Source organism: Budorcas taxicolor, chromosome 1, assembly GCF_023091745.1.
Source record: "Budorcas taxicolor isolate Tak-1 chromosome 1, Takin1.1, whole genome shotgun sequence".
NCBI lineage: Eukaryota > Metazoa > Chordata > Mammalia > Artiodactyla > Bovidae > Budorcas > Budorcas taxicolor.
The window spans coordinates 87101822-87120851 of NC_068910.1; the positions used below are offsets into that span (position 1 = coordinate 87101822).

The window sequence follows — 19030 nt, forward strand, 5'->3', positions numbered from 1 at the left end:
CTTCGGTAGCAGACTGAAAATTCCTAGAATGGAGCAAGACGCAGAAGCTGGCATCAATTTAATTAAAGAGGGACCATTTGAAATAGCAGTCATGTTGACCCAGTGTTAATGAGGGAAAACCGACACTGCAGCTGGGGCTCCTCTCCTGGCTGTCCTGGGGCCTTGCATGTGTGGCTGGAGCATGGTCCCCTGCACCCAGGCTGCCGCTGAGACAGCAGGTGGTGCCACTTGTCTGGGCAACCAGGGCATCTCCAATGGGAGGGTCAGCGTCACAGTGTCATTCAGGCAACAACATGGAGGAGCCCTTTCCTCCACCACAGGTCTTGGGGAAGTGAAATGTATGAGGGTCTCAGAGTCAGGAACTGGGATAAAACTTGCTTTCTAGGATGTCAGTAGATGGAGTAACTACATCTGTGAGTGATAATTTGAAAGGAGACAGGCAAGCAGGGCAGGCTAACTTGCTTATCTGTCTGTTCACATTTACCCACTCCTGGGATGTTCCCATGAGCCTTAGATTCATTGCTCACATACAGGTTTACTTTTTCTGTGTTAAGAGTATGCTGTGCAGAAAATTCTCATTTATATTGTGTGTGCATGCTCAGTTTCTCAGTCATGTCTGAGTCTTTGCCATCCCATGCCCACCAGTCCGTCCATGGGATTCTCCAGGCAAGCATACTGGAGTGGATTGCCTTTTCCTACTCCAGGGGATCTTCATGACCCAGGGATCAAACCTGCATCTCCTGCACTGGCAGACAGATTCTTTACCACTGCGCCACCTGAGAAGCCCTCGTTTATATCAATGATATCTTATTTCAAAATCAAATCTTTTTTTAATAGCATCTATAACCCATGCTATTGAATGCCTACTCTCTGACAGTCTACATTAGCAACTGAGGCCACTAAGTATTGATATAACAAAACATGATTCCTCTCTACAAGTTGAGGACATGTAAACAATGTTTCAACTACACTATGAGAGGTATGAACAAGCTGTTATGGGCTTTCCACGGAGAAAGTGTCAATAATTGGGAGAAACAGAGAAGGTTTCCTTTAGAAGATGATGTGTGAATTTGAAAGATGAGTGGGAATTTTTCAAGAATATAACGGACTTTTGGACTCAGAGGGAGAGGGAGAGGGTGGGATGATATGGGAGGATGGCATTCTATCATGTATACTATCATGTAAGAATTGAATCACTAGTCTATGTCTGATGCAGGATACAGCATGCTTGGGGCTGGTGCATGGGGATGACCCACAGAGATGTTATGGGGAGGGAGGTGGGAGGGGCGTTCATGTTTGGGAACACATGTAAGAATTAAAGATTTTAAAATTAAAAAAATAAAAAACTTAATACTAAAAAAAAAAAAAAGAAATGTCAGGGAATGTTCATACTGTGCAGAAAGGGCAGCAAATATCAAAACAATAAATTGAATTTTAGTAATGGCAACAATTTTGATTTGGCCGGTACGTAGGGTGTGTGTTTGTGTATATATGTGTGCTCCTCTTGGGTGAGTATATCTGTCAATGTTTGTTCAGGAAAATACCAGCACTTTCTATATTGCAGGGTTGAAATGTTTAATTCAGGGCATTAGGAAGCTTACACTCACTGGAAGTCCTTGGGGAGATGGACTATCATGATATGGAATTTCTATGGAATGATTCTCAAGAAGCTGCTCAGAAGGTGCTTCAAATTTCAAAACCACTCAAGCACCTGCTTGCAATGTAAGAAAATATTGCAAAGAGGAATAATACCCTGTTTTCTCTTTACCTTCCAAATCTTGTGTGATGCCTCTCAATGGCTGATTCTAATTCAGAATTGAGCATCATGGGAAGGATATTCCCAGCATCCTCTTTGTTCTTGGTTTCTTCTGACCTTAGGGAGACTAGAATGCCACTGAGTTGATGGGAGACAAGTCAGTTCAGTGAGACAGGTGAGATTGGTGTCCCGCTGTAAGGCTTTCATGACTCAGTATGTGTTCGTACTTTATCTTAGAATCATTGGGAGGATTGTTAAATGTTTTAACACAGAGTGAAATGATTAACTGAGTTTACACACATTAATCTGTTATAATTTTTTACCATAAATTATTACCAGATTTCTAATTATTTCTAATTATTTACCAGAAATTATTATCAGAAATCCAATTCTATAAATTTAAAGAGGAAAAACTTAGGAAAGAAGCCTCTGATATTTTGGGAATTATGTGCAGTTTGGATTAAAGGAATAAAGGTAAAAGGCAGAGAGGCCAAGTGTTTTCTAAGCCCTTCCTTACCTTAATAACCAAGTTTTAGTTCTGTAAGCATTAAATTAACACCTTGACATCACCGTTGTGCCTCCAGAAAGAAAGTGCCCAGAGAGTCTCCACTTCTGTACTTCTCAGTCCTTATTCAACTGACTGGAAACAAAAGTCTGTCTCTGTAAAGGTCACCCGTGACTTCTGTGGCAGAGAATGCTGGCTGTCTACTGGAAACTGATGCCCCTGGTACAGCTGAGAAGTGGCTGCTTGGCTCTGGACTCTCATTCCCAGGCCCTTTGCATCTACATGGGACCATGTTAGTGAATTCTGTTCCATAGAACAGAGGTAAAGATGAAATATACCATGTCGAGAACTGGTGCAGAAAAACTTTCCGCACCATCCAATGAACTCTTTTCCCAACTGCTGGCCAGACAAAGTCCTACTGAATGAGCTTGGAAGTCACATATTAAAAAAGAATCTCAAGGAACTTAGGTCCGGGGACCAGCTTGACCCCCATACCATCCTGCCGTCACCGCTACCAACTGAATATTACATAAGCAAGAAAAAATACTTTTAAATCACTAAATCACTGACATTTTGTAGCTTTTTGGTTGCTATAGTTGGTAATACTTTTCTTTATGCTTGTTGTCATTGTTGTTGTGTAGTCACTAAATTGTGTCTGACTTTTTTGCGATCTCATAAACTGTAGCCTGACAGGCTCCTCTTTCCATAGGATTTCCCAGGCAAGAATACAGGAGTGGGTTGCCATTTCCTTCTCCAGGGGATCTTCCTGACCCAGGGATTGAACCTACCTCTCCTACATTGCAGGTGGATTCGTTACCTCTGAGCCACCAGGGAAGCCCCCTTTCTTTATGCTTTGTTGTTGTTGTCCAGTGGCCAAGTCATGTCCAACTGTTTGAGACTCCGTGGACTGCAGCACTCCAGGCTTCTTTATGGTAGTTTGTAATAGTAAGTACCATCTCTTTAGCATGTGATGCTGGTGGACATTTAAGAGACGATGTCTTCTGGGTACATGAAATTGTAGATACAGAATTTAGGAGGGTCTGACTGTGAAGAAAGCTGAGCACCAAAGAATTGATGCTTTTGAACTGTGGCGGAGACTCTTGAGAGTCCCTTGGACTGCAAGGAGATCCAACCAGTCCATTTTAAAGGAGATCAGTCCTGGGTGTTCATTGGAAGGACTGATGCTGAAGCTGAAACTCCAGTACTTTGGCCACCTCATGCAAAGTGTTGACTCATTGGAAAAGACTTTGATGCTGGGAGGGATTGGGGGCAGGAGGAGAAGGGGATGACAGAGGATAAGATGGTTGGATGGCATTACCAACTCGATGGGCATGAGTTTGAGTGAACTCTGGGAATTGGTGATGGACAGGGAGGCCTGGCATGCTGCGATTCATGGGGTCGCAGAGTTGGACACGACTGAGTGAACTGAACTGAACTGAATATACAGGATTTTGGAGACATTAGCACATAGGTAGAAGCTGAAACCAGAGTAGGATGCTTCAGGAAAAAATGGATAGAATGAGAAAAGAGAGCCAAAGTAGGGATCTTGCAGAGTCCAGCAGTAAGGGTGCAGGCAGAGGAACAAGTGGCAGCAAAAAGAAAATCAACTACACTCTGTCCTAGAATTCGTGAGAATTCAAAGCAAGGAAGACTGTGTCAAAGCCTGCAGATAAATAATGTTTCACTAGAGTAAGAGAACAAAAGTAAAATTGCTGTGCAGTGAGGAGTAAAATAAAAGGTAGGGCAAGTAGAAACAGAAACTGCAGCTTATTCTAGAATTGTAGCAGCGCAGGAAGGAGACATATGCCTTCAAGGTCAGCAGAATGAGCAGATGCATTTTTAGTGAGAGGGTGAGTTAAACAAGCTTGTGCATGAGAAGAGCCACTGAGAGAGGATATATTGAAGATAAAAAAGGAAGTGAATGTTAAAAAGGGCTTGGAGGACACAACAGAATGGAAAATCCAAGAGGAGAGGGGCTGTGTCTGTTTGGTTAACACTGTAACCCCAGGCTTTGAATATTCTGGCACTGGAAGGCACACAATAAACATTTATTGAAGGAACCCATGATGAGAGGAAAAGGGAAGGGAGGGAAAGATGATATCAAGGATACAGATAGCGGTGTTATCTTTGGAAGAAATTAGGCAAGGCATCCTCTGGGGTGGAATCAGAAGGGGGAAAGATGAAGAACATGCAGATAATATAGGGGGTAGAGTTTGTGACTGATGGTAGCTATTTTCTCTGTAAGGTAGGAGGCTAGGCCATCTGTTTAAAATGAGTGGGCAAGTCCAGCTAAGTGATTTCAGGAAGAATGATAAAGGTTTGTAACAGTTACTGTATAAATGAATACGGTTATTTGCTTAAGATGAGATTACTGGATAATTCTAACAAGGCACAAATTGTGAGAATAAGTTCATTCATTTGAGATTAATGAGAGCCAACTCATTGGAAAAGATCCTGATGCTGGGAAAGATTGAAAAAAAAAGGAGAAGGGGGCAGCAGAAGATGAGATGGTTAGATAGTGTCACCAACACAGTGGAGATCAATTTGAGCAAATTCTGGGAGATAGTGGAGGACAGAGTGTGCTGCAATCTTTGGGTCACAAAGAGTCAGACATGAATTAATTACTGAACAACAACAACAATAAATGAATAAATTCATTGAATTTTAAAGAAAAATTTGCAAAACATAAACCACTGGATACATTCAATCTTAATAAGATCAAGATTTAAACTTAAAACCTGCATATGAATATGTTCTCAGATTATTTAGAGCAAAATTGGCTATCTGCTCTAAAATTATGCAATTATATTATAAAATTTCAGATATTACAACTGTCTTTCTCCATAAACCCTTTTTCCCTTCCAGTTTTATTGACACACAGCACTACTGTGTATTTTTAAAATGTACTTCATCATTTGTATAAAATTATGGAAAAAAAAAACCTATCCTTAATTCTTTGATTCAGCTGCTGCTGCTGCTGCTAAGTCGCTTCAGTCGTGTCCGACTCTGTGCGACCCCATGGGTGGCAACCCATCAGACTCCCCCATCCCTGGGATTCGCCAGGCAAGAACACTGGATCAGCTAACAAGTCTTAAATAACGCATTTTTATGAAGAAAACATAAGTGAATAAATCCTATGTGAATACTTGAGTAGATTTTATAGACCGAAAGACTCTGAATATGTAGATTTCATAATGTTGAACATAAAGAAGACTTGTATGGCAATACAAGCTGTTTGCTTGGTTTTTAAATATACTGTCAAGGTATCTACTTTTGCTTAATCATCCTTTTCCAGATATAACCTTGGACATGCCTTCCCTCATTCCTCCAAGGAACTTTTACTGGACACTTTTAGAGCATGGGGAACATAGTGAAGACCAGGATGGCATACTTTTCCTGACTTCATAGAGATGAATAAATGAATATGTTCTTTAGCCTTACCATGAGCTCATCCCAAATTTTTTCCATGAATCACAGACTCCTCCCTCTTCACAATTTTGTTAAGGGTCCCTGCTGAATTGGGCTCACCAGTTAATTGTGTGTTATCTCATTTTGTCATGATCATATGTGTGACTTTTTTGGGGACCATGCTGTGTGGCTTGCAGCACCAGGGATCAAACCATACTTTCGGTAATGGAAACATGGAGTCTTGACCACTGGACCACCAAGGAATCCTCACATTTGACTTTTTAAATACAATGATCTGCAGTATACATAAACTTTGGGGCTACTCTCCATTAGGCTGCGGCAATTCAGAGATAATGCAATAAAGGTCATTATCTGTGGAAATCCCTTTCATTATCATTTTGTTATGATTTATATTGTGGTGGGTTCTCTTTTTAAGGGCAGAAGCTCCCTCAGGGAGATAATATATGAATCTTAGCTTTAAGCACTTAATTTTCCCCTTGATATAGAGTGGCTCTGGAATTTCATGCTTCAGATAGGAGTTGAAAGTTTTAATTTATAATTTTATTATTATAGAGCAGTGAGTTGAGATGAGGGAATCTCTATTTTTCAGTCACCATGTGATGGTTAATATTTCCTACTGTAAGAAGCCATATTTGCCAAGATAATTTAATTTTACAATATTTACTTTTTGTCACTGAATGATGTGTACAAATAAAAATAAGCCATAGACTAAAAGGTCCTTTCATATTTATAAATGAAGTAAGTAAATTCTTTTTTGGCAAACGTTACAAATCATTTTTTTTTATTGTGATAAAAACACAGAACTTGAGATCTATTCTTTTTACAGACTTTTAAGTGTATAATACAGGATTTTAACTATAAGCATGATATTATATGAAAGTGAAAATCACTCAGTTGTGTCTGACTCTTTGTGACCCCATGGACATACCGTCCATGGAATTCTCCAGGCCAGAATACTGGAGTGGGTAGCCTTTCCCTTCTCCAGGGATTTTCCCAACCTAGGGATTGAACCCAGGTCTCCAGCATTGCAGGCAGATTCTTTACCAGCTGAGCCACAAGGGAATCCTACTGGAGTGGGTAGCCCATCCCTTCTCCATCAGATCTTGCCAACCCAGGAATCGAACAGGGTGCTCCTGCATTGCGGGTGGATTCCTTACCAACTGAGCTATCAGGGAAGCCCATGATGTTATATAGTGGATCTTTAAATCCATTGAACAGCAATTCCCATTTTCCCCTGCCACCAGCCCATGGCAACCACCATTTTTCCTTCTGTTTCTGTGAGTTTGACTAATTTAGATGGTCATATAAGTGACTCTTTGGTAAAGAATTCGCCTGCAATGCGGGAGCGCCCGGTTTGATTCCTGGGTTGGAAAGATCCGATGGAGAAGGGATAGGCTACCCCCTCCAGTATTATTGGGCTTCCCTTGTGGCTCAGCTGGTAAAGAATCCACCTGCAATGAGGAAGACCTGGGTTCGATCCCTGAGTTGGGAAGGTCCCCTAGAAGAGGGCATGGCAACCCACTGCAGTCTATTTGTTGCCATCTCTTCCTGTTGAATGCTTCATGCATTTTATGTTACTCCCTATAGATTGTCAAGCATGTACTACCCACTAATTCTAGTTTATCTTTCTTCTCCAATGACCAGTGTGTTTTCCTTTTCTCCTTTATCTGACCCTCTCTTTCTTCTTTTTGGAATAATTGCTCGCTGCTTACAAAGAGTGCCTTGAACGCTAAATCTATAATTCAAGCACTGATTTTTAAACAGAATCCAAGAGTTGTATTTGAGGCTGGTCCGATGGTGTATCTGCCATATGCCATTGAAATAATCCATTGTTTATCACTGTTTTATTTTGTTTTTATACAGTTTTGTACTACTTGGGTGTGATATGGCACTGTTAGCTTATCCACTTCGAAATTAACCATACCAGCTGGAGAAGTGTAATTTAGAGGGGTAGCACATGGATCTGTGAATGATGACATCTTGAGTGTGTTCTGAGGGTGTCTCATGTTTCTGTATATCCTAGTTTCACCCAAATAAAGCATGAAAATTAGTATACATATCCATACTCGCTCCCGTACATATGCATAAAAATTTTTGCATTGTTTAGGTTTCTCTGAAATGTCAAGAGAATGAAAACAATAGTATATGTAATTCCTTTAAATCATAGCAAGTGTATGGTATTTAAATATATTCAAGCATAGAATGGTATCTAAATAATATCTGGGTGGTTATTTCCAATATTCTTTTCCACAGTTTTGCCTCATTTTGCTGTCAATTGTTTGTTTCTCTGCCTCCTTCCTTTCATTGTTCCTTCCTTATTCTCCTTCATTTACACATATTTACTGAACATCAACTGTGACCCAGAAATTTCTATGATGAATACGATAGTCAAGGAAATGTTTTATAGATGGGACACACATATAAAAGCACATGCATAATGAAAGATCTGATTTTTAATAGTAGTAAGTTTTATAGAGAAAAGTTGTTGTGTGACAGAGATAGATGGATGACACTGGAATAATTATTTCCCTTTAGAAAGTCAAATAAGACACCTCTAAGGAGGTAGCATTTGAGTTGACACCTAAATGATAAAAACCACCCAACCACAGTGGGACTGGGGGCTCGGTATTCTATACAAACAGCATCTGTGAGCTTTTGTGGGGTGTAAGGAGCATAAAACAATCCAGGAACAGTTACTGAGGGAAAAGCAAAAGGACATGAGCTCAGAGAGGTAGGCAGAGTTCAGAGAGGTAGGCAGAGTTCCGTTCACATATGGTGATGAAGGTCGTGGGGAATGGGTTAGGCTTTATTTCAACTGTAACAGGAAACTATTCGAAAGTTTTAGGCAGGAAAGTGATATGGTTTGACTTGCATCTTAAGAAGATCCTTATGGCTGCTGCATACCAAATGATAAGGGCAAAGAATGGAAGCAAGAACTGGGAACACTTAAATGCTTTGTCCTAGACTACAAAGTGAATCACAGAACTAGAACTTTTTCTTCCTGACTCAAAGTCCAGTTCTCTGTATTATCACCTTGTGACCTCATCATTTTATACTTATTTTTCTATTGTCTTGTCCTCCAGACAAGATCTTCTTTCCTCTCTTAACTCTTCTAGCAGTTACTCAGTTTTTAATTCATTTTTCTTGACCTTGCCTAATTATAGAAGCATGTTATACTGTTTCTATTAAGGTATGCCCTTTAGTGAGGGTATGTTTTGTGCGTCTGTTGTATCTTTAATTATATGTAAAAACATGGTTCTAGGATAAAACTGAACAGATTAATACTCTTCCTGCTAATAGAGAACACTGAGAAATAGTGCAGTCATAGAGAAACACTAATTTTTAGTGATTACAAGTGCTCTGTATCAATGGCATCCACTGATTCTATTTACTTTTTCCAGGGAAAAAGGATTACTTTTATAAAATAACTCTTGTCTATAGAAATGTGGCATAATACATATATAGTTTAAAAAGTGGAAATTTTAGATGAAAAATATATATTATGTAGCCATCTTATTTTAAAGTAGAACAAAATAAAACTGCTGCCAATATCCACAGTAAAAAAAATAATTTTTCCCCTTGTTTTGCTTATCCATTTAGTTCTTAATTCAGCAAATCCTTATGGGGTAATTTGTGTGTGCTAGAGATGAAAGCTCTCACCTTTCTTTGACTTCTGAAGTGCTAATCTTTCTTAGTTTGTCCATTTCTTACTTTTCTGGATGATTTACTTTCTTGATTTATGTATTCTTGCAATTTAGTTATGGTGTTCTTGCATATCTCTGCTAGAGTGAAGATTTTCATCCTGACCCAGGGATCGAACTTGAGTCTCCCACATTGCAGGCAGACTCTACCAACTGAGTCATCAGGGAAGGACACAATGTTAAATGTCAAGCTTACTGCTAGTTCTGCTTGTGATTCCTTTGTTTTCAAGTTGTAATGATAATGCTTCTTCCAGTCACTGGTTCTGGACTTGAAATAGTTTTTTCTCTCTGATAAGGACACTACATTAGAATCCTACCCTTGAACCATAATTTCACATCTGGCTCAGACTTCTCTGCACATTCCTTACTTCAGACACTTCTGTCTTGCGTTCACTTCATCCCATAGGATATCATTCAGGTGTTGGGACAGTACTTCCTGCCTGTGTAACCCAAGAGAGATTCCAACATCTTTTCTGTGATCTGTCACTTACTCAAAGCAACTCACTACAATCGGCTGGTTTTCCAGTCCCTCCAGATGGCGCTATTGGTAAAGTACTCGCTTGCCAATGCAGGAGAGATAAGACACGCAGGTTCGATTCCTGGGTTGGAAAGATCCCCCAGAGAAGGGCATGGCAACCCACTCCAGTATTCTGGCCTGGAGAATCCCATGGACAGAGGATCCTGGTGGTCTACAGTCCGTAGGGTCACAAAGAGTCTCACATGACTGAAGCAATTGAGCACACACACATGCATGCATAATACACGCACTGGCGTTTCTAAGATCACAAATAACTTTCTATTTGGCATATTCAATGCGCATTCATCAGGGGTCCCAGTCTGTTCTGCTTTTTTGCATGCTTGTCTTCTCTAACCCAGTGTTTTGCTGGTTCTCCTCTCTTGCCTGCTTCTTCCATAGACTTCTTCCATATGACTCATCCTTTAAAGTCAGTGTTTCTCAGGATTCTATCCCTGAATCATTTGCCATTTCAAATATCTAGTGGCAAATCTTGTCCTCTCTTTTATTTCAACCCCTACACCCCAGCCTTAATCCTCATTCTCTAGATTCATATATCCAGTTTTCTGTCAACCACTCTTCAGCTTCTTGAAGCTACTATTTCAGAAACTGAATGTGTCAGCTTCTCTCAAAATTTCTCCTTTTTCTATACTTCCTGTTTAATTAACATCCTCTTCCACAGTTCTGTATCTACACAGTGATAGGTTCTGATAATTTTAATGCCTAAGTACTTCTTGCCATTTTCTGCTCCTTCCTTTTGTCTCCACTACCTCAATTCTGACTAGACCATCAGAGTGGAAAGAAAGCGGTAAGTGTTAATTGCTCAGTGGTGTCTGACTCTTTGTGACCCCATGGACTGTAGCCCGCCAGGCTCCTCTGTCCATGGGATGCTCCAGGCAAGAATACTGGAGTCGGTTGCCATTTCCTCCTCCAGAGGATCTTCCCAACCCAAGGACTGAAATGATCTTCTTACTCGTTTTCCTGCCTCTAATTTTTCACCTTCAAGCCCATCCTCTAAAGAACTGATGCAAAACTCTATTTAAGATGTCAATAACACTAAGTAAGGCTGTTCTTCATTATCTACAGACTAAATTTCAAACTCCTTTGATAATACATACAAGCTATTCATGATCTTACCTATCCAGCTTCATTGCTTACAATCACTTCCTGGAATTCTGGTTCAGCAAGACCAAATTACTTGTGATTTTCTATAACTTTTTCCTCATGTTTGTGTCTTTGGTCCTGTGGTCTATTTACTTGGAGACTTCCCTTCCCTTACCTGGCTGGCTTCCCCCTTTTATCTGCCTTCATGGACAGCCGCCTGCTATTCATCTTCAGTTTAATGTCATTTCTTCTAGCATAACCACTGTAACACTGGCATTCCTGTTCAGCCTCCTCCTGCCATGCTGAGCTAGATGTCCTTCAGCTCTACTCCAAGGTACTGTGTGCATATCTGTATTGTCTTAGTTTTCTATTTATGTGTCATAACTTATTTTGCATTCTTGGTGGTACCTGGCTTACCACTAATCATGAATCATGGCTCAGTAAATACTTACATGTTGCTCAATTTTCAAGTAAGCTCTTTAAAGAGGCAAGATGAATGCTGTTACTCTCGTGGCATTAGTTTTTCCCATCCTTTATTAATTCTTTAGAAAATTCTTTCCTATTCTTTAGAAAATTTAGAATTTTCTAAATTCTTTACTAAATTTAGTAAGTTTAGCAGCTTACTAAATATTTTGGGAACAGTTGTATTGGGAGATTTATTTTGCTATGGAAGACAGTTTTAGAAATTTTGAATAAAATCAAATCTTTCAAATGATATAAATTTTGTTTCTTTTCTAAGTTTGTGTTTTCACCAACTATAGTTAATAAATAGTCATCAAAAAGATGACAATCTTCTTTTTGAAAATTATCTTTATTTCAAAGGAATTAACAGGATATAACTTTTCTTGAAATATTTATTTTTATTATTAATCATGCTACCAATTCATTGCATAATCCTGATACTGGATAACTTTCTTAATGTTTGTATTTCTTTTCTATTAACTACTAATTCCTAATAATAATTATTAAGGCTAATAGGACATCCAACCTAGAAATTATGTAATAGAAGCTGTTTTTAATAGTATATAGATGATGCTATGAAAGTGCTGCACTCAATATGCCAGCAAATTTGGACAACTCAGCAGTGGCCACAGGACTGGAAAAGGTCAGTTTTCATTCCAATCCCAAAGAAAGGCAATGCCAAAGAATGCTCAAACTACTGCACAATTGCACTCATCTCACATGCTAGTAAAGTAATGCTCAAAATTCTCCAAGCCAGGCTTCAGCAATACATGAACTGAGAACTTCCTGATTTTCAAGCTGGTTTTAGAAAAGGCAGAGGAACAGAGATCAAACTGCCAACATCTGCTGGATCATGGAAAAAGCAAGAGAGTTCCAGAAAAACATCTATTTCTGTGTTATTGACTATGCCAAAGCCTTTGACTGTGTGGATCACAATAAACTGTGGAAAATTCTGAAAGAGATGGGAATATCAGACCACCTGACCTGCCTCTTGAGAAATCTGTATGCAGGTCAGGAAGCAACAGTTAGAAATGGACGTGGAACAACAGACTGGTTCCAAGTAGAAAAAGGAGTATGTAAAGGCTGTATATTGTCACCCTGCTTATTTAACTTCTATGCAGAGTACATCATGAGAAATGCTGGGCTGATAGAAACACAAGCTGGAATCAAGATTGCAGGGAGAAATATCAATAACCTCAGATATGCACATGACACCACCCTTATGGCAGAAAGTGAAGAGGAGCTAAAAAGCCTCTTGATGAAAGTGAAAGAGGAGAGTGAAAAAGTTGGCTTAAAGCTCAACATTCAGAAAACGAAGATCATGGCATCTGGTCCCATCACTTCATGGGAAATAGATGGGGAAACAGTGGAAACAGTGCCATATTTTTTGGGGGGGAGGCTCCAAAATCACTGCAGATGGTGATTGCAGCCATGAAATTAAAAGACGCTTACTCCTTGGAAGAAAAGTTATGACCAACTTAGATAACATATTGAAAAGCAGAGACATTACTTTGCTGACTAAGGTCCGTCTAGTCAAGGCTATGGTTTTCCCAGTGGTCATGTATGGATGTGAGAGTCAGATTGTGAAGAAAGATGAGCGCTGAAGAATTGATGTTTTTGAACTGTGGTGTTGGAGAAGACTCTTGAGAGTCCCTTGGACTGCAAGGAGATCCAACCAGTCCATTCTAGAGGAGATTAGCCCTGGGTGTTCTTTGGAAGGAATGATGCTAAAGCTGAAACTCCAGTACTTTGGCCACCTCATGCGAAGAGTTGACTCATTGGAAAAGACTCTGATGCTGGGAGGGATTGGGGGCAGGAGAAGGGGACGACAGAGGATGAGATGACTGGATGGCATCACTGACTCGATGGACATGAATCTGAGTGAACTCGGGAGTTGGTGATGGACAGGGAGGCCTGGCGTGCTGTGATTCATGGGGTCGCAAAGAGTTGAACATGACTGAGCAACTGAACTGAACTGAACTGAACTGATTAATGTATACAGTGAGTATGTAAACCCTCAATTTTTAATGTGATACTATTTATTTATTAAATGTTGTCTTCAAAGCACTGTCCTTGAATTTTTTATCTATCAGTTCAGTTCAGTCACTCAGTCATATCTGACTCATTGCAACCCCATGGACTGCAGCATGCCAGGCTTCCCTGCTTATCACCAACTCCTGGAGCTTGCTCAAACTTATGTCCATTGAGTCAGTGATGCCATCCAACCATCTCATCCTCTGTCGTCCCCTTCTCCTCCTGCCTTCAATCTTTCACAGCATCAGGGTCTTTTCTAACAAGTCAGTTCTTTGTATAAGTCAGCCAAAGTATTGGAACTTCAGCTTCAGCATCAGTCCTTCCAATGACTATTCAGGACTGATTTCCTATAGGGCTGACTGGTTGGATCCCCTTGCTGTCCAAGGGACCCTCAAGAGTCTTCTCCAACACCACAGTTCAAAATCATAATTCTTTGGCTTTTAACTTTCTTTATGGTCCAGCTCTCACACCCATATATGGCTACTAAAAAACCATAGCTTTGACTATATGAACCTTTGTCAGCCAAGAAATGTCTCTGTTTTTTAATATGTTGTCTAGGTTGGTCATAGGTTTTCTTTCAAGGAGCAAGCATCTTTTAATTTCATGACTGCAGTCACCATCTGCAGTGATTTTGGAGCCCAGGAAAATAAAGTCTCTCACTGTTTCTATTGTTTCCCCATTTATTTGGGGATTGGACTGGATGCCATGATCTTAGTTTTATCTCTAATAACTCTTTTAATTTGATCATAGACAATAAAGTGTTATTATCTTTATTTTACAAATGTGGTAATCCATATATGCAACCAACAAGTAAAGTGGCCAAACATACCTGTCATGGACTGAATTGTGTTTCCCCTAAATTCGCATGTTGGTGCCTTAACCTCAACATGACTGTATTTGGAGATAGTTTCATTAAGGAGATGAATAAGGCTAGATGAATAAGGCTAGTTTCATTAAGGAGATGAACAAGGGTGGGTGCCTCATCCAATAAGACTGGTGTCCTTATAAGATGAGGGAGAGAGCCCGGGGGATGTATGCACACAGAAAAAAGATCATGTGAGAGCACAGCAAGCAGCTGCCCATCAGCAAGCCACGGAGAGAGAGCTCACCAGAAACCAGCCCGACTGGCAGCATGATCCTGGTCTTCCAGCCACTAGAATGGTGAGAAAATAAATTTCTGTTGCTTAAAACACCCAGAATATCCTGTGGTATTCTGTTACAGCAGGTATGCAGGCTAATATAATGTCCAACTACAAGTAGTAGAGAGAAATTAAACCCATCCAAGATGGCTTCAAGCCCATTCTCAACTATTACACTGATTTATGAATTTGCCTTGACTCCTAGTTCAATTAAAGAATGTATATAATGACTATTTGTTAATATACTTAGTTGCTTAACTTCATGAATATTTTCTCTTCAGTAATTATTTAATGCTTCTTAGAAATCAATTTTGGATGATTTATGAAGTTTTTAAAAAGATTGCCATGCCCTTCTAAACTAAGAATGTATATAATTTTTGATCTTACATTTAAAATTAAATCCTTAAAAGGTAATCAAAAAGTTTGGAAAAAAAATTTAATTGCCTAAATCGTTAAAAAAAATATATAGTGATACAATGTAACCATTAAGAACCAATTTTGGAGACTATTTTATGATATGGGAGATGTTTTCAATTTTGAATATAAAAGGTTGTAATATTATGTACATAGAACCATCCCAACTTTGTTAAATTAGGTACTTACATTAGTACCTATGCATATTAATTCTAACACACATATACCATGCATATAAGTAAGTATGTACATGTACCCATATATCCATACATAGATGTGTAGTAAAAAGAATGATGGAAGTATACCAACATATTAACATATGGTTATCTCTGGTGGTGGATTATAAGTAATTTTTATTTTTCTTCTTTATATACATTTTGTACTTCTCATTGGACATAGGTAACATGTCTATTTTTTTTCTCAAAATTTCTTTTTTTTTCTTTTTTTGTGTTTATTTTTTTATTTTTTTTTCCTGACCTTTATTTTTACTTTATTTTGCTTTACAATACTGTATTGGTTTTGCCATATATTGACATGAATCCACCACGGGTGTACATGCGATTCCAAACATGAACCCCCCTCCCACCTCCCTCCCCACAACATCCCTCTGGGTCATCCCCGTGCACCAGCCCCAGGCATGCTGTATCCTGCATCGGACATAGACTGGTGATTCGATTCTTACGTGATAGTATACATGTTTCAATGCCATTCTCCCAAATCATCCCACCCTCTCCCTCTCCCTCAGAGTCCAAAAGTCTGCTATACACATCTGTGTCTTTTTTGCTGTCTTGCATACAGGGTCATCATTGCCATCTTTCTAAATTCCATATATATGTGTTAGTATACTGTATTGGTGTTTTTCTTTCTGGCTTACTTCACTCTGTATAATCGGCTCCAGTTTCATCCATCTCATCAGAACTGATTCAAATCTATTCTTTTTAATAGCTGAGTAATACTCCATTGTGTATATGTACCACTGCTTTCTTATCCATTCATCTGCTGATGGACATCTAGGTTGTCTCCATGTCCTGGCTATTATAAACAGTGCTGCGATGAACATTGGGGTACATGTGTCTCTTTCAATTCTGGTTTCCTCGGTGTGTATGCCCAGCAGTGGGATTGCTGGGTCATATGGCAGTTCTATTTGCAATTTTTTAAGGAATCTCCACACTGTTCTCCATAGTGGCTGTACTAGTTTGCATTCCCACCAAAAGTGTAGGAGGGTTCCCTTTTCTCCACACCCTCTCCAGCATTTATCAAGTTATATGATTCAGTCAGTTCAGTTCAGTTGAGTCGCTCAGTCGTGCCCAACACTTTGCGACCCATGAATCGCAGCACGTCAGGCCTCCCTGCCCATCACCAACTCCCAGAGTTTACTCTGACTCATGGCCATCGAGTCAGTGATGCCATCCAACCTTCTCATCCTCTGTCATCCCCTTCTTCTCCTGCCCCCAATCCCTTCCAGCATCAGAGTCTTTTCCAAAGAGTCAACTCTTTGCATGAGGTGGCCAAAGTATTGGAGTTTCAGCTTCAGCATCATTCCTTCCAAAGAAATCCCAGGGCTGATCTCCTCTAGAATGGACTGGTTGGATCTCCTTGCAGTCCAAGGGACTTTCAAGAGTCTTCTCCAATACCACAGTTCAAAAGCATCAATTCTTTGGTGCTCAACTTTCTTCACAGTCCAACTCTCACATCCATACGTGACCACTGGAAAAACCATAGCCTTGACTAGATGGACCTTTGTTGACAAAATAATATTTCTGCTTTTGAATATTCTATCTAGGTTGGTCTTAACTTTTCTTCCAAGGAGCAAGCATCTTTTAATTTCATGGCTGCAATCACCATCTGCAGTGATTTTGGAGCCCCCCAAAATAAACTCAGTCACTGTTTCCACTGTTTCCCCATCTATTTGCCATGAAGTGATGGGACCAGATGCCATGATCTTCGTTTTCTGAATGTTGAGCTTTAAGCCAACTTTTTCACTCTCCTCTTTCACTTTCTTCAAGAGGCTTTTTAGTTTCTCTTCACTTTCTGCCATAATTGCATTCATCTCACATGCTAGTAAAGTAATGCTCAAATTTCTCCAATCCAGGCTTCGGCAATATGTGAACTGTGAACTTCCAGATGTTCAAGCTGGTTTTAGAAAAGGCAGAGGAACCAGAGATCATATTGTCAACATCTGCTGGATCATGGAAAAAGTAAGAGAGTTCCAGAAAAACATCTATTTCTGCTTTATTGACTATGCCAAAGCCTTTGACTGTGTGGATCACAGTAAACTGTGGAAAATTCTTAAAGAGATGGGAATACCAGACAACCTGACCTGCCTCTTGAGAAACCTATACGCAGGTGAGGAAGCAACAGTCAGAACTAGACATGGAACAACAGACTGGCTCCACATAGGAAAAGGAGTATGTTATATGATTAAGAAACCATTAACGGCAAATTCAGCAGCTTTCTTGAGCTGATTTTGCATTCGTCCAATTAGACCACTTAGTTTACTTTCAAACAGCCTCAAGTTGCTCTATGTTCTCAAGTTCTGGAGAATAGATAGATCCTTAATATCTCCAATGAAAACTATTTTTAAAACTCAAGCAAATGGAGCACTTCCGTATTATTTTCTTCTTCAAGCTGTGCTGACTATAGGTGGCAAAGTTACCCAGTGTTATCTACTTGGAAGAGTATTCTGATACCCAGAGGCCAAGAGGAACTTAAATTATGGATGCCTGTGAAGGCCGGTTTTCTTTTCTTTATTTATTTTTTGGTCTTATTCCCTCTGAGTCTGATGATGTTAGCCATTTAACATAGTAGACTGAATATCTATTACTTGGATATTTTGGATAAAATTTGGGTATTTGAGTTAATTATTTGGATAAAGTATCTATGGAAGAAGAGAATATATATTGCAGTTAAGAGTTTAACAATAAACTCTCTTTTCATGGTTCTTAATTATAGGAAACAAGTTTTGTACAGTTTTGTTTAAAATGCTCTCTAATGACAATATAAAAGTGAGTATTTCATTCCTTGCTTCTTCTGTACAGTGTGTATGTATAAGTACATAGGTTGTAAAAGTTAATTCTACACAATCTTGCTCGAACAAACTTACCTTTGTCTCTGCTCATCTCCAGCATTTTAAATTCACAAACTTTAATGCTACTTTACTGTAGTTTTTTTTTTTTAATTCTACAGTACTGTAAAAAAGACAGTAAGAAAACTTAAGCCAATACTACTACTGCTACTACTACTACTACTACTACTACTACTACTATTACTACTACTACTACTATAGGCCGCCAGGAGGAGCAGGAGAGTGAGCGCCGCGTATGGACAGCGGTAGCAGGGGGCCCGGGGCAGGAGTCCTGGAGACAGGAAGTCCAGAAGGCACAGCCGGCGCACAGAAACCTACTCGATGTACATCTACAAGGTGCTGAAGCAGGTGCACCCCAAATCAGCATCTCCTCCAAGGCCATGAGCTTCATGAACTCGTTTGTGAACGATGTGTTTGAGCGGCTGGCAGGCGAGGGCGCCTGGCTGGCCCAGTACTCGGCCGAACCACAGTGACGTCCCGGAAGGTCCAGACGGCCGTGCGTCTGCGGCTGCCTGGGGAGCTGGCCAAGCACGCAATGTCCGAGGGTACCAAGGCTGTGACCAAGTACACCAGCTCCAAGTGACCCCAGGGGCCCAACCTTAATAAAGGCTGAACAGCTCATTAATAATAATAATATAAAAAAGAGGAAGGAAATGAAAATAGGTTTGAGAAAACAGGGTGTGACTATGGGATGTGTAAGTGTAATAATCTAATTCTGTAACTGCATGATTCAATATAATATGTACAGGTGATTGGAAATCATGTATTTTGTATTAACCAGGAAAATTCAACACTGATAGGGGATCAGTCACCTAGCCTCTCTTCCTTTTCCTCCCAGTAGATGCATGTATCTGGAGAGTTTTATTGAGAGAGAAAGTAAAAGAGGG

General features: G+C 39.8%; 1 pseudogene; it reads left to right on the top strand.

Annotated features, from left to right (window-relative positions):
• LOC128052210 (late histone H2B.L4-like) overlaps positions 1-18726 on the top strand; it is a 93624-nt pseudogene extending 74898 nt beyond the window's left edge.
• The last annotated feature ends 304 nt before the right edge of the window (positions 18727-19030 follow it).